The sequence below is a fragment of the Bactrocera latifrons genome, unplaced genomic scaffold (genome assembly GCF_001853355.1).
Source record: "Bactrocera latifrons isolate USDA-ARS-PBARC rearing strain unplaced genomic scaffold, ASM185335v1 scaffold_352, whole genome shotgun sequence".
Taxonomy (NCBI): domain Eukaryota; kingdom Metazoa; phylum Arthropoda; class Insecta; order Diptera; family Tephritidae; genus Bactrocera; species Bactrocera latifrons.
The window spans coordinates 142,611-155,482 of record NW_017536993.1 but is presented as its reverse complement, the minus strand read 5'-3'; the positions used below and the strand labels follow the sequence as shown (position 1 = coordinate 155,482).

Here is a 12,872-nt window from a genome sequence, read left to right as displayed (position 1 = left end):
TTGTACATTTGATTTTTAGAATTTTGCTATGGCGATCAAAAAGATGAAATCATACTAAGCAGTAACCTTAAATTCCACTCAATAGAACCAACGATCGAAAAAAAGGCTCTTTGTGCGAATTAGAGACAGTTTAAGCAAAGTTAAGTTATAGTTAAGTTAGTAGTAAATATAGTATAAAATAGTAACTATATTGTGACGAAAATATAACAGTCTATTATTGGAATGATGGCAGAATGTTTAAAACGACGACACTCTTCATAATTGAGAAACACTCAAAACTATTAAGCACTCATATAAAAGGTTGAAGAAAAAAAAAGGGTTAAGAAAAATCGTATGTAAAGTGTTATCTGAAAAGTTTTTGTTTAAGGATCTTATACTGTGTGAAGCTTATCACCCTTATAATTTACAACAAATCTGGGAGCAGAAAAAGCGTAATCTCTTTCCTATAATATTTATATTGTTTGTAAATAGCGCGGAAGAATTTGTTCCCCATATTTCATAAATATGGAACGAAATTGGTTCCATTAGCACTCCAATGCAGTAGAGATCGCAGAGATCTGAAAACTGTCTACGGATAAACTTGAATCAAGGATATTTGAGATAGGGGTGTACGACTTCAAAACCTTGATTTAAGTATTTGAAGAAAAGAAAGTGTCTATTTATTGCTAAAATTCGAATTTGATAACCTTAAATAATATTGTAAGCTTTCGAACTTCGGCATAATATAGATCGTACTCCAAAGTAGGAAATATACTTCGTTCCATCAAACGTATTCAATAAATTCTGCTCTTGAAGACTTCTAAAACATAAGTTTGTGCACAAATTTTTATAATATGTGAGTAAATTTGGATATCAAATCGCCCTCGTATCAACCACACATATATAAGAATTTGGCAGAGTTCTTGCTTTATCAGCTTACACTTTGATAAATAAACAAATCAATATGCATGCCTAGGAAAATGCCCGCCCATTGCTAGGCCGCACTTAATTAAACAAAGAGACATGCCTCCAAAAGGCGCTGCCACATTTGTGTCGATCGCACGCTGGCGATCTGCTTCACATCAGCTGTGTTGGCAAATTCGAGGTGTGTGAGATCGAATGCAGTCCGTTTCGTGTTTTTGTATATTTACAAAATATGGCAGCCAGTTCATAGCGCTTCGTAAGCTGATAATCTGTTGCTCGTTGCTGCTGATCAAAAGGCAACAGTTGCTGAGTAATGTTAACATGAGAAATCTACATACATATGTATGTGTTGCACGTTTAATAAACCTTCATGTTATTTATGTGAATATGTGGCACCTTCATAAACAATTAAAGGGTGATCCATTTCGAGGTTCCCTACTTTTTTTTTAAGAAAAAGCACAGGAGCTTCATATCTACAGCTTATTTACAAACCCCCTAAGGCTCATCGCTGAATAAAAATTGGCTCGAAAACGTCGGATCTTCTTGGAACTTTTCAAGAGGCCAAAGAGCGAAGCCATGTCGCTTGGCAAGGTCGAGCAACTTCATTTCTCGCACGAGCTGTAATTTGACGTTTTCAATTTAAAATCCCCATTAAACGACTCACGCATCATCTTTGAAAAAAGGCTGTTGAAAAAGGTACCTTTACTTGGATTCACCGTTATATAATATAAATATAATTACCCTAAGAAGAAGTCCTTCTAATCTGAAACTATTATCAACAATACGACTTTCTTCTAGCTTAAGGGTATTGCAGGGTTCCATGGGATAATTTTTACAGTAGGAAATAAAGTTACGTGAATGCTATTAAAGGTGGAATATAGCCATCGGCCAGCTTTAAAAAAAATTTCGTTTCAGTATTACTCAACAACCGGGATTAAACCCAAATCTCATAGAACGACAATTAGAAAATTCAAGAACAATCAATCTTCGAAGTCGAGCACGTACTATAAAAATTGTGTTCCCAAAATGAATCGATTTACTGTGAGCACGTTCCATAACTAAGTATAGTGGGCACAGAGATGACTTATATATTTAAAAGAAACTTGTTGAAATGCATTTTTTTTACTGCAAATGACTTCAGAACGTGTATAAACAAGGAAAATATAACAATTATATGAAAATAATTCTATTCATGAAATATGACGGGAAAAATCGGCAGTATATTTATATATTATTTAAAATATTTCCATAAAAAATGGAAACCAAAATTTCTTTTAACATTCACTCATTCTAATGAGTCGTTGAATATGGCGCAACACACTAAAAATGTCACATTGATCGCTTTCAAATAATGACATCATCTCAACAGCGCTGATCAACCAGCAGTGTGCTAAATTGATTTGAAAATACAAAAACAAACGAAAGCTGATTGCGAATGGCAGCTGCTTTGGCCAGTTTAACTTGAAAGAGCGGATATCGCAGCGGCGGAATGATCATTCGTTGACAATTCTGGTTTGCAGAAAGATAGCATGCGGTTTGAATTAGCGGAAGTGCAAGCAATTGCTGTTAACAATGGTTTTTTACTCTCTTTCTCCGCTTAACTTGTCACTAGAACATTTCTATTTTACCATTAAATTGCATTAATTTATAATTTCATTCAATGGAGCCTACAAATAATTGTGCACAAATAGTTTTTATCATTATTATATTGATGAGTTATTGTGGTGGACATTATTTAGTTGGTTTATTAACACTTGGCGGAAGCGCTTAATTAGTTGTGAGCAAATGATACCACCAATTATGACAAGAGAATGTGAGAAAACAACTTTTCCTATTCAGATGTTTACATGTGAACAAATATATATACTTTATGCATATAAATATATTTATATAGCATGTATGATTTCATTGCAATTAAATTTCTATTCCACATATGGTGGTCTTAACTATTAACATGCATATATAAATAAATATAGTCATAAGTAGTATATATGTACATATGTATTTAAATGCAAAATACGTAATCAAGCATGTCGAAGAAATTGTTGTGAATAATTTTGCGGATCGTTGCACAAAGCGGTCGATATTATTGCTGTTTTTCTATTTATTCTAAATTAAAAATGTGGCAGCCGTAGCTGAGAGTGTACACGAAGACCGTGGGTAGTTGATTTGGTGACGTTCGCAGCAACTCGGCATCTTAACTGAAGCAGCACGACCTTCCCTAGCAACATTGCTTCGCTCCTGGGCTCTTGAAAAGTTCCAAGCCAAAATTTGTTTAATTTGGGAGGAAGAGTAACCTAAGAGATTCAAGATCTGCACTTTCATCCAGACAATACAACGGTTTAGTGTGGTTTATGGGATGGAATCATCGGCCTATATTTCTTCAAAAATGATGCCGTTGATAACGTAACCGTCCATTGATGAAGACAAAGGTATACTTCCACCATGAAAACGTATCTGCCATGATTAAAATTGCCAAAACTGTTCCCTGAATCATCGTTTTCTCCAGACTTAGGTCTGTACGGTCTGCTTTCCGTAAAGAAATTTTGACAGTTTAAACACACTTCCATTTTTTAAATAATGTTGAAACTTATTTTCGGACTTCTAGGTAGCTTTAAGCTAAAAACCATTATTTTTATTATTATATATTTTATATCTGAATCTTTACATCGCACGTTATTTACTAGCCTCACTTCTGTTCATGCATTGCATAACCATAAATGTAAGTGTGTAACTTTATAAATATATTTATTACTACAGATTGAATGTTTTCTCTATGCTTCGTTTTTATTTCAAAAGTTCTTCCATTTCAATTGCGCATATAATCACTTTGCGATAAAGAATTCATACATCAATGGGCTTAATGAGATATTTTCCGATTAGAAAGCAAAAATGGGCCTTTGATATTCAAACATCTCAAGGGTTTTCCGCATAAACGTTTGATTTATGAACTAAGCCATTTATGAAAATATTCGTTTGCAAAAATTACCAACTAAATACTATAATTTTTGCATGCATATTCATAAGAAAATACACATAATCCAATATAACTATGTAAATGATTTTAATAAGCACCGAAAGCTTTTAGCCATCAAGTGGGCGCCACTGCTTCCAACAACGAAGCGCTTTGGAGCATTGTAGAGCCAAATATGGCCTGCACATTTATTTGTAATTCTATGATGGTTCATAAGTTGATAATTGTGTTAAAATATAAATTTTATTACAACGAACAGAGGAAGTGAACGAGAAAAGAAATTTGCGTCTGTGTTAAGATTCTATGGAAATCACATCGGATTCAACTGCAAATTAAATGAAAATTCAAATTGCCAATGATTATGAAGCCAACGAGTACATAGAGCGCACTTGGGCCTTGGTATTCTACTTTCTACTCACACCAGCAACGACGTACAGTAGAATAAGCGGACGAGCAGTGAAACATATTACAAGGAAGTAGTATGGACTCTTGACTCATGAAGAAGCTAAGTGAGGAGCGCTCTGCAATGCCGTCCAGTTGCTGATGAGTCAGTGCATAAATAGAAATATGTGTGTGTATGTGTGTTTATGCAACCGATATTACTAGTTGTGTTGCATGCATCTGCGATCCGTCCGACAGTATGCCGAATGCATCTGCCTTAGAGCATGCCAAGAAGAAACCGTCAAACTGGTCAAAGGATTAAGATTTCTTATAATAGAAAAAATAGTTCCGCTTTTAAGATTAGCTTGAAAAGGTTGTGCACTAGAGTTGAAGGGATTCCAACACATAATACGTTAAGATAGTAAGTGCAACAACAATAATATTCTTTTAAAAGCAGTAATAGTTTACATAAGCATCCTGCCGGAAATACATTACTATTAAATGTTTTCAGTTCAGGGTTCTTAACACCATCGTAACTACCATCTAACTTTGGCTCTTTTCAAATTAAGAAGTGGTTGAAAGATTATTTTGCATAGGTTCTTGAAAAATACTAGGGTTAGGCATAGGCTCTTGAATAATACAAACTTCGTTCAGAATACTAACTCTTATGCATAAAAAAAAAAATAAAAAAAGCGAAAAAAGAATTTGGGAAAGCGAACTTCTTATATTATTAATATTGTTTCTTTGTTTTTTTTTTTCAAAATCTTCGTCATTCTTGGCAATATCTTTCCATTTCTAATATCATTAACGTCGGCTGTTGGTTTTTGCTGCAAAATAGTCTTAATTCTTGGCGATATTTTTACAGAGACCATTTTCTTGAGTCGTTAGTTCAGAAAAAAGTCACTGAACGCACATTCTGAAAATACAATGGAAATAATATGAAACTCTATTCCATCACTTTTTGATTTATGATATATTAAATTGGCCGATAGTGAGATCGCATGTTGGAATATGTCCTCTTTGATGTCTTTAGCGTCTGAGTTTTCTCATGCATCTTATTTTCCTGCCATCCAAAATAAGTTTTCCGATTTCCTAATATTTCTGAAGGTAAATGTCTCTTTTGAATTCCGTTAGTTTCATTGTCTTTAGTGCTCATATGACTTGTACGACGGCAGAGTCCAATAACACTTATCAAAAAACTTCTGATATCAGTAGTTAGTTTTTCATAAAAAATTGTGTTTTATCAATTTTTTTCAAGACATCAAAACTTGGATCGATAACTCAAAATTCTGTATCTTAAGACACACTTAACCGATATCTGTGAAAAGCATTATTTTCCTTACAGGGCCTACATACTTATTAGTATAGATATAATATTAACACTGCATAATCCCATTTTATTTTTTACTTTATTTTTCTATATTCTTACTTTCCTCTTCCTTTTTAAAATCCACTCCATTCATGTCGGTGGAAAATGCAATAAAATCGTGTGGAGCTGTTTTTGCTATTGTCGATGTATGATGGAATTCTATGGCTTGCTTACTCGTGCTTTAGCAGCACCAATGAAATGGCCAATTCTATGGTTATGACGTTTCTATGGCGATCTGTGCGGATAATATTTAAATTAACTTGCGAACGAGTGGAAACCATTTCGTGTAAATTAATTAATTAATTAACCATAGCGAAAGGAAAAAAAGAAAAATTCAAATAAGAATACATCGAATGGGTAAAATTAATTTTCTGTGAGCGTGCGCGTGTATCTAAATATATGCACATAATTGTATTTGCTAATAAAGATTATAGAATATTGGATTAAGATAAAATTTAATGAATTTGGACATGTGGATTTATGGCACTTTTTAGTTGTTAGCCAAGAGATTAATATGTAAGGTAGGACTACATTAATAATCTGAAGATTAACGTTGGCTAATTTTTATCAATAATATGATACATCCAGACAGTATTATTTAAGTATTATGAACATCTCATTTCAATATGGAGATTGTGATTGATTTAAGAGATGGCGAAAAAAATTTCTAATAAGAGTTTTTAGTAACCATTTCTCTAGTGTATTTCTCATATGAAGTTTTGAGCAAAAGTGCTATTAACAGGCATATGTATAATAAATATTTGGATATTGGGAAAAGAAGGTACAACTTCTTCATAGAAATTTAAAAAACAGCAGATTCAAGCTTTAAAAATCTTATGGCAAACTTCATATTGGGAAGATCAGGAGATCATTTAAATCATTAGCGAAGATTGGCTGCCAAAAATCGATCGATACGCATTCCGTAAGACGAAAAAGCGCTTTAATCAGTTGGTAAACTGTTTAAGAGCTCCATTATAGCGAACTCCGAATGAAAATTTGTTTGTGTTTTACTAAAATCAAATAGGAACGACGCCGAAAATAGTTTCAGCAATCGGGAGATAAAAAATACGTATGTACATATAAGGTGAGTTTCAAAGTAAAGCGGACTTTTTGAATCTAGCGCCCCCTGGTGGCGCCATATATATGTCGACTAGTGCGTTAGAATCTTCTATTTTTACCGATTGTCCAGTGAGAATTTCATGACATTTCATTGATTGGAAGTAAAGTTATGGCGTTTTAAGTGGCTGTGTGTTTGTGTTATCGGTGTGAAAATGAGCTTCGAACAAAGTACCAACATTAAATTTTGTTTTAAAATTGGTAAAACTTTTACCGACACGTTTCAATTGATGAAACAAGTTCATGGCGATGATTGTCTATACGGTGGCAGAGTGCAAGAGTGGTTTCAACGTTTTCAAAGTGGTCGTGAGGACATACATAAATGACGATCAAAATGTGGTTCAATCAAAATCCGTGATCACCGGAAATTCCATCGAAGCTGTGCGTGAATTCATTAAAAATCAACCGAAATCATCATTGAAATTCATGGAAATGGAACTCAATACTTCCAAAACATTTTGACCGAACATTTGGGTTTACGAAAGGTGTGTGTACGGTTTGGTTCGCACAAATTGACTGAGGGCCAAAAATTGCTCAGAATCCAACATTCGAAGGACACATTGTGACCGATTATTTGACCAAAAATCACATTTTAGCCATTAACCACTCCACGTATTCACCTGATATGGCACCGTGCGACTTCTTTGTGTTTTGAAATTTAGTATGTAGTATTAAAATATCAAAAACAAAAAAAAAAAACATTTTTTTAAATAAGCTTTGCGGAGATTACATCGATACGTTTGTTCCATTTTAATACAAATTTATCAATATACATTTCTGTATAAGCTCAGCAGTCATGTACCGATAAATAGCGGAGAAATCTGCACTTGTTTGGCCCGCCGGGTGAAAATAACTGCAAAACAACCAACGAAATAAGCTAATCAGCACACATGTATATACATATGTATATATATACATACATAGGTTTGTTAAAATGCGTGCAGCAAAACTTTTCACCAACAAGCCACCAGCATAAGTGTGGCACCTTTGCACTCACCGACTTCGTTTTGTGGCTTTAAATTTTCGCTCAGCCGAAAGCAATAATTTTTCAATTTTCTACAATAACAAAAACCTGAAACTCTGACAACCACTTAAATTAATAGCAAATAAACAAGGCACAGAAGTGGGCGGCGCTGAAGTGAAGTGACAGTAAATCTTTAACAACTTTGAAGTCGATTTTGGTGTTCCGCCGGTGTAGGTGAGTGGCACAGTGCGCCAGTGATGCTCAATTAATGGGAAAAATTAAGGAGCACTTGAGAAATTTTTTATATAAGTTGGCTATATATTATTTACAGAACACATACTTGAGCCCTGGTGGTGCCACACAGACTTTGGTCGGTGCAACATAATCGAATAAAGCTACGATTTGTGACCCCCCACCACTTACCTAGCAAGGTCGGAATTCCTTATAGTGTAAACTTTAATGGCTTGGAATTTCCAATGCAACTACAAGCAATTGTGTACATGGAACAAGTACTTGACTCCACGTTGCAAGTACGCTCATCAGCTCACCGTATGGGTTGTGGCATGCTGTTGGCCGGCTTAGTAAAGTCGGTGAAGTAAGGCTTGTTGCTTAAGCTGCGTTGCAATGTGTTCAAAGAAATGCAAAATATTTGTGCCACACACAGCTGCAAAGTGCTATGCTTTGTTGTTACAGCTGCCACCAACAAATGTGGCAACAATACATGCTGCTCGGCAGCATTGAACATAAAATCTAATTGAATTGCTGAGAAATTTCACTACAACGGAGCAATTTCAATGGCAAGCAGGAGGGCAAGACAGCAAAGTTCCTGCCATAAACTGCTGCAAGCCAGCAAAGCGACCAAAAACCAAGTCGGTACTAAGTGCAAATGCCCCCTATGGAATGTCTGGGCAGCCTATAAATGTAAATACCGAAACCAGTTTTCCAACACACACACATACACACATATATACGTACCTACATAAACAAGAATACCTTCAGTTGCAATAAGAATATGGCAAGCAGCGTAATCCAAAATGCCACTGCGTCTAAGATGTGCAGCACATAGAGATATGTAGGACCATGCCACTAAAGCTGCCAAACCACATCTTACCAAAATAAGCACACAAAAGGTAAAAGGTAATAAAAGCAGGAAAGAAGTAGAAGAAAAGCAAAAATTCGTTCTTCTGCCGCGTGGAGCTGTGAGTCTGGCGCTGCTCATCATGCATCTTGGCAGTCAACTGTTCTACCAAGGAGGAATGTGGCATACAACAAAAGCGCTGTGGCGGTTTGTAAAGATCCTATTCCGGCTGCAAGGGATTAGAATTCGTGTAAAACTCAACTCAACTTCATTATTCGAATTTCAATTTCATTTGGACGTCTTTAATGCCGCTTGCGCTCGATTTCTTGTTCTTCCATTTGCGTATGCTTTACTTTATATCTTCATTCTTCAATGCAATTTCTCTGCACTCCTTTTGCTCTTGACAGATTTTTTTACGATCTTCTTTCAGTTGAACAGTTGAAGCAGCACTTTGTGCCGGCTACAGAGCTCTGGAACTTCAGTGTTCTTTATTTGGTTTTCTTATGAATATTTTTTTTTGTCCTGTTTTGTTTATACTCTCCTTTCGTTGTCTTTCGTTGTTCTGCTCTTGCTTTCCTCTGCTTTTATTTGTTTTTATTGCTCTCTTTTATTTTTATTTATTTTTGGTAGTGCAAGTTTAGTCATTCAACTGAAAACTTATACGCTTAAGCACAGCTCTGGCCGTTGTTATAAACTAAGCTCATTTTGCTCGCTTCATTTTGCTGATATACGCGCCTCTTTGACTGCCAGTCGTATGTGTACGAAAATATTTTTAGATTCCCACGCTATAATGGCCGATTGGCGGCTGACTAACAGACTGCTCAGTTCATATATGTATGTATAATAAAGTATGAACAGTAAAACAGAATCGCTTGAAAACGCATCTTCGGTTTTCACATTCTTCGTATATCCACAGTCACTCGAGTATTCACATTTTCCGCTTTGTTCTTGTTTTATTGAGTGATATTTGTAAGAAGAATGTTTTATTTCTTAAACCAGAGTTTCGAATCACACGTTTTTCCGATTAAACTAAAATATATATAATATAAATTTCTTACTCAATAATCAACATATAGACATCACATCAGTGTAATAATCAGACAATATGCTTTTGACCTTTTGACCAAAAAAATATGATCTGCCTAAGCTTGGTTCTGTTACAATACAGGGTTTGTCCGGAAAGTAAGAGAACCGCCGCGACTGTTCTGCGGTATGTGTTTCTGTGGTGCAGCGTTCGTTAGATCAGTGATACGCGATTCAATTCGGTGTGAAATTCGGTAAATCTGCTACTCAGACGCTTTATATGATCAAGTAGGCTTACTAGGATGTTGCTTTAGAAAGAAGTGACGTGTTTCGGTGGCACCAGGCATTTTTGGACGGGCTGGGAATAGGTCGCTGATGAATGAGCAAATCCTACGTTAAAATGATTCTATTTGTCTATTTTCACATCAAAAACATCGTCCACAATGATTTTGCTCCTCCTGAACAAACCGTCAACGCCAAGTTTAACGTGGAAGTCCTCAAGAGACCAAAATGAAGGGTTAATCGACAAGACATTGCTGATGATTGAAAGTTGCACCACGTTAACGCTTACACCGCCTTTCTTGTGAATAGCTACCTAACCATGCATCCCAACGCTTCCGCAGGCGCCGTACAGCCCAGATGTGGCCCCGGACTGTTTTGTTTCCTTGCCTGAAAAAGTCGATGAATAGTAAGAGTTTTGGCCACCTCTGCTCCCAAGGCGATTTCAGAGAGTGCTTTTCGTGACGCTTTCAATGCTTGGAAATCGGGCTGGAAGCACTGCATCGACGGTGGTTCAATTAATTTGTTTAAATCGATGCAGTCCTACTTTCCGGACAAATCCTGTGCTCTTATAAAAAAGTATACGCCAGTCTTACATCTAAAATACTTGTCTACATTTCCTCTATTACATCTTCTACGATTATTTTCATAAAATGTCTCTTATTTTCATTTTTATCTTCCAATTCGAATTTATATAATTCATTTAAAAAATCGCACATTAACTTTTCTCTATTTGTTTGATATAACGAGTACTCTTTAGTAGGGTGTTTGTAATTCTCACCAGCAGTACCCTTGAATTGCTTGGATAGTTCATTTTATAAGCCAACCTCTCAACTCTTGGCAACCACTTCACCCACCAGTAACATCGAGTATTAGTAATGTGTATGTATGAGCTCAACACCGTCGTCCCGTCGTCTATTTGGTACTTTCTACTACTTTTTTACTTTCATGCATATTTTTCGTGGTTGCTTAATTTTGCCAACTCTCTTTCCCTGCGCCCTTTCTTTTCCACAATATATCTAAGTCAATTCCTTATTTGAAAATCTCATAAAAATTCCACAAGTCAAAATAGCATTGCAGCACTGTTGCACACACAGATAAGCCGGCAGTAATACCATCCTTCCTCTTCTTCTTCTTCAACATTTGAAGAGCGCGTAATAACCTGCGGCGAAACAAAACTCACGTCTTACGTCTGCCACAGGTCCAGTTGGCACAAGTTGTGATTGTCGTTAGCCAAGTTAAGTAGTCGGCGCTGGCTTTGTAAGTGCACAAAAGCGTGGAGATGCCATGTATAGACAGAAAGAAGACTTTGTGCGAAGACTTTGTGGCATTGTCCGCAGCTGCAAGCGCTGTTCGCTGCTTGCAACACCCCGAGCTCGTCGTGAACCGCTGCAACACAAAGTTGCTCCGTGCTGCTGGTAGTTCCCGGTTCTTATTCTATATTTTCTGAGTGGGTCTGAATGAATTTATTAAGGCAAATCAAGTTGAGCGAACATTTAAAATAGTAACCGACTAATACTTTTGTTACCACTCCTGAAGCTGATGTGTGTGCGTGTGCTAGACCTTGAGGCATATTTGCGGTTATGTGACTTTATTTGCGGCAGAGAGTTTTCAAGTTTAAAGACATGCATTCGCTTCGTTGACATTTAGTCAGAGGAATTAAGAAAAGTCTTCTATTCACTCGGTGTTTAATTGAGAATATGAAAATTTAATTAATTTATATGATTTCTTTATACTTGAAGTTAGTCAAATGCTACCAAAAAAACGTACGGAGATCATTTTATTTAGCATTACTAAGTATTCAATCCTTTTCATTTCTAAGTGTCAACTACTTAACATTACTAAGTTTCTATTAAGTGTCATATGAAATTACTGGGAAATATTCAAAAATTTACGAAATTTTCTTGACCACCGAAAAGAGGTATCTTTGGCACAACGGTCGGTGAATTCAACGTCCATGATGAAACATCAGCAAATGGGTTGATGCCGCGGTTCGAATTCTAATATCTGTATCACTAAATACCAGCATAGAAAAATTCATCAAACTACCTGGCAGCCGTCGGATCGAAAAGCCACAAACCAGATTGATCATGTTGTGTTAGACGGAAGACACGTCTTCAGTGTTTTAGACGTGCATACGCGCCGAAGTCCTAACATCGGCTCGAACCACTATTTTGTGAAACAAAAAACGCACATCAAAAAACACAAGGAAGGTTCAACGTTACGAAACTGCAATCACAGCACACAGCCGAACGAACGAATTTCTACTCGACTTGCACACCTGCTATCTGAGAGTCAACAAGATAAGTCTTCACAACAGCTCATCTTCTTCGCATAGTTCTCCAAGAAATTGTTGACGACTTTCGGTTCTTTCTTAAATGCTTTCGTCGATAATCACATTAAGGAATCTCTTGAAATTAAATTTTTTCTTCCGATAACAAAAGCTTTTTCTTTCTACAACAAAAGCTTTTATTATTTCAGTCGTGACTAATTGGTGAATTTTTCGGAAAGTCTAATAAAATCGGCTACTAGACCGGTCCGGTTCCTATAAGTAAATTAGAATTAAAGAGTTTACATTTAAATTTATTTAAAAGCAAGTTGCAAATATTTTTTAAACTTTCCATTGTGACAAAAAAGCATCGGAATATTGTAACTAAGATCCCCATGTAAATAATACATATTTAAAAAAAAAACAAGTAAGGAAGGGCTAAGTTCGGGTGTCACCGAACATTTTATACTCTCGCATGATAATGTGATAATCGAGATTTCAGGCGTGGTTGTGAAC

At 36.0% G+C, this 12,872-nt stretch overlaps 1 protein-coding gene across 1 annotated transcript in view; it reads right to left on the bottom strand.

The window, feature by feature from the left end:
• Positions 1 to 12,872, bottom strand: part of LOC108971694 (division abnormally delayed protein) — a gene marked incomplete at its 5' end in the record, with an annotated part of 44,942 nt that overhangs the window by 18,520 nt on the left and 13,550 nt on the right. The window lies entirely within an intron of this gene.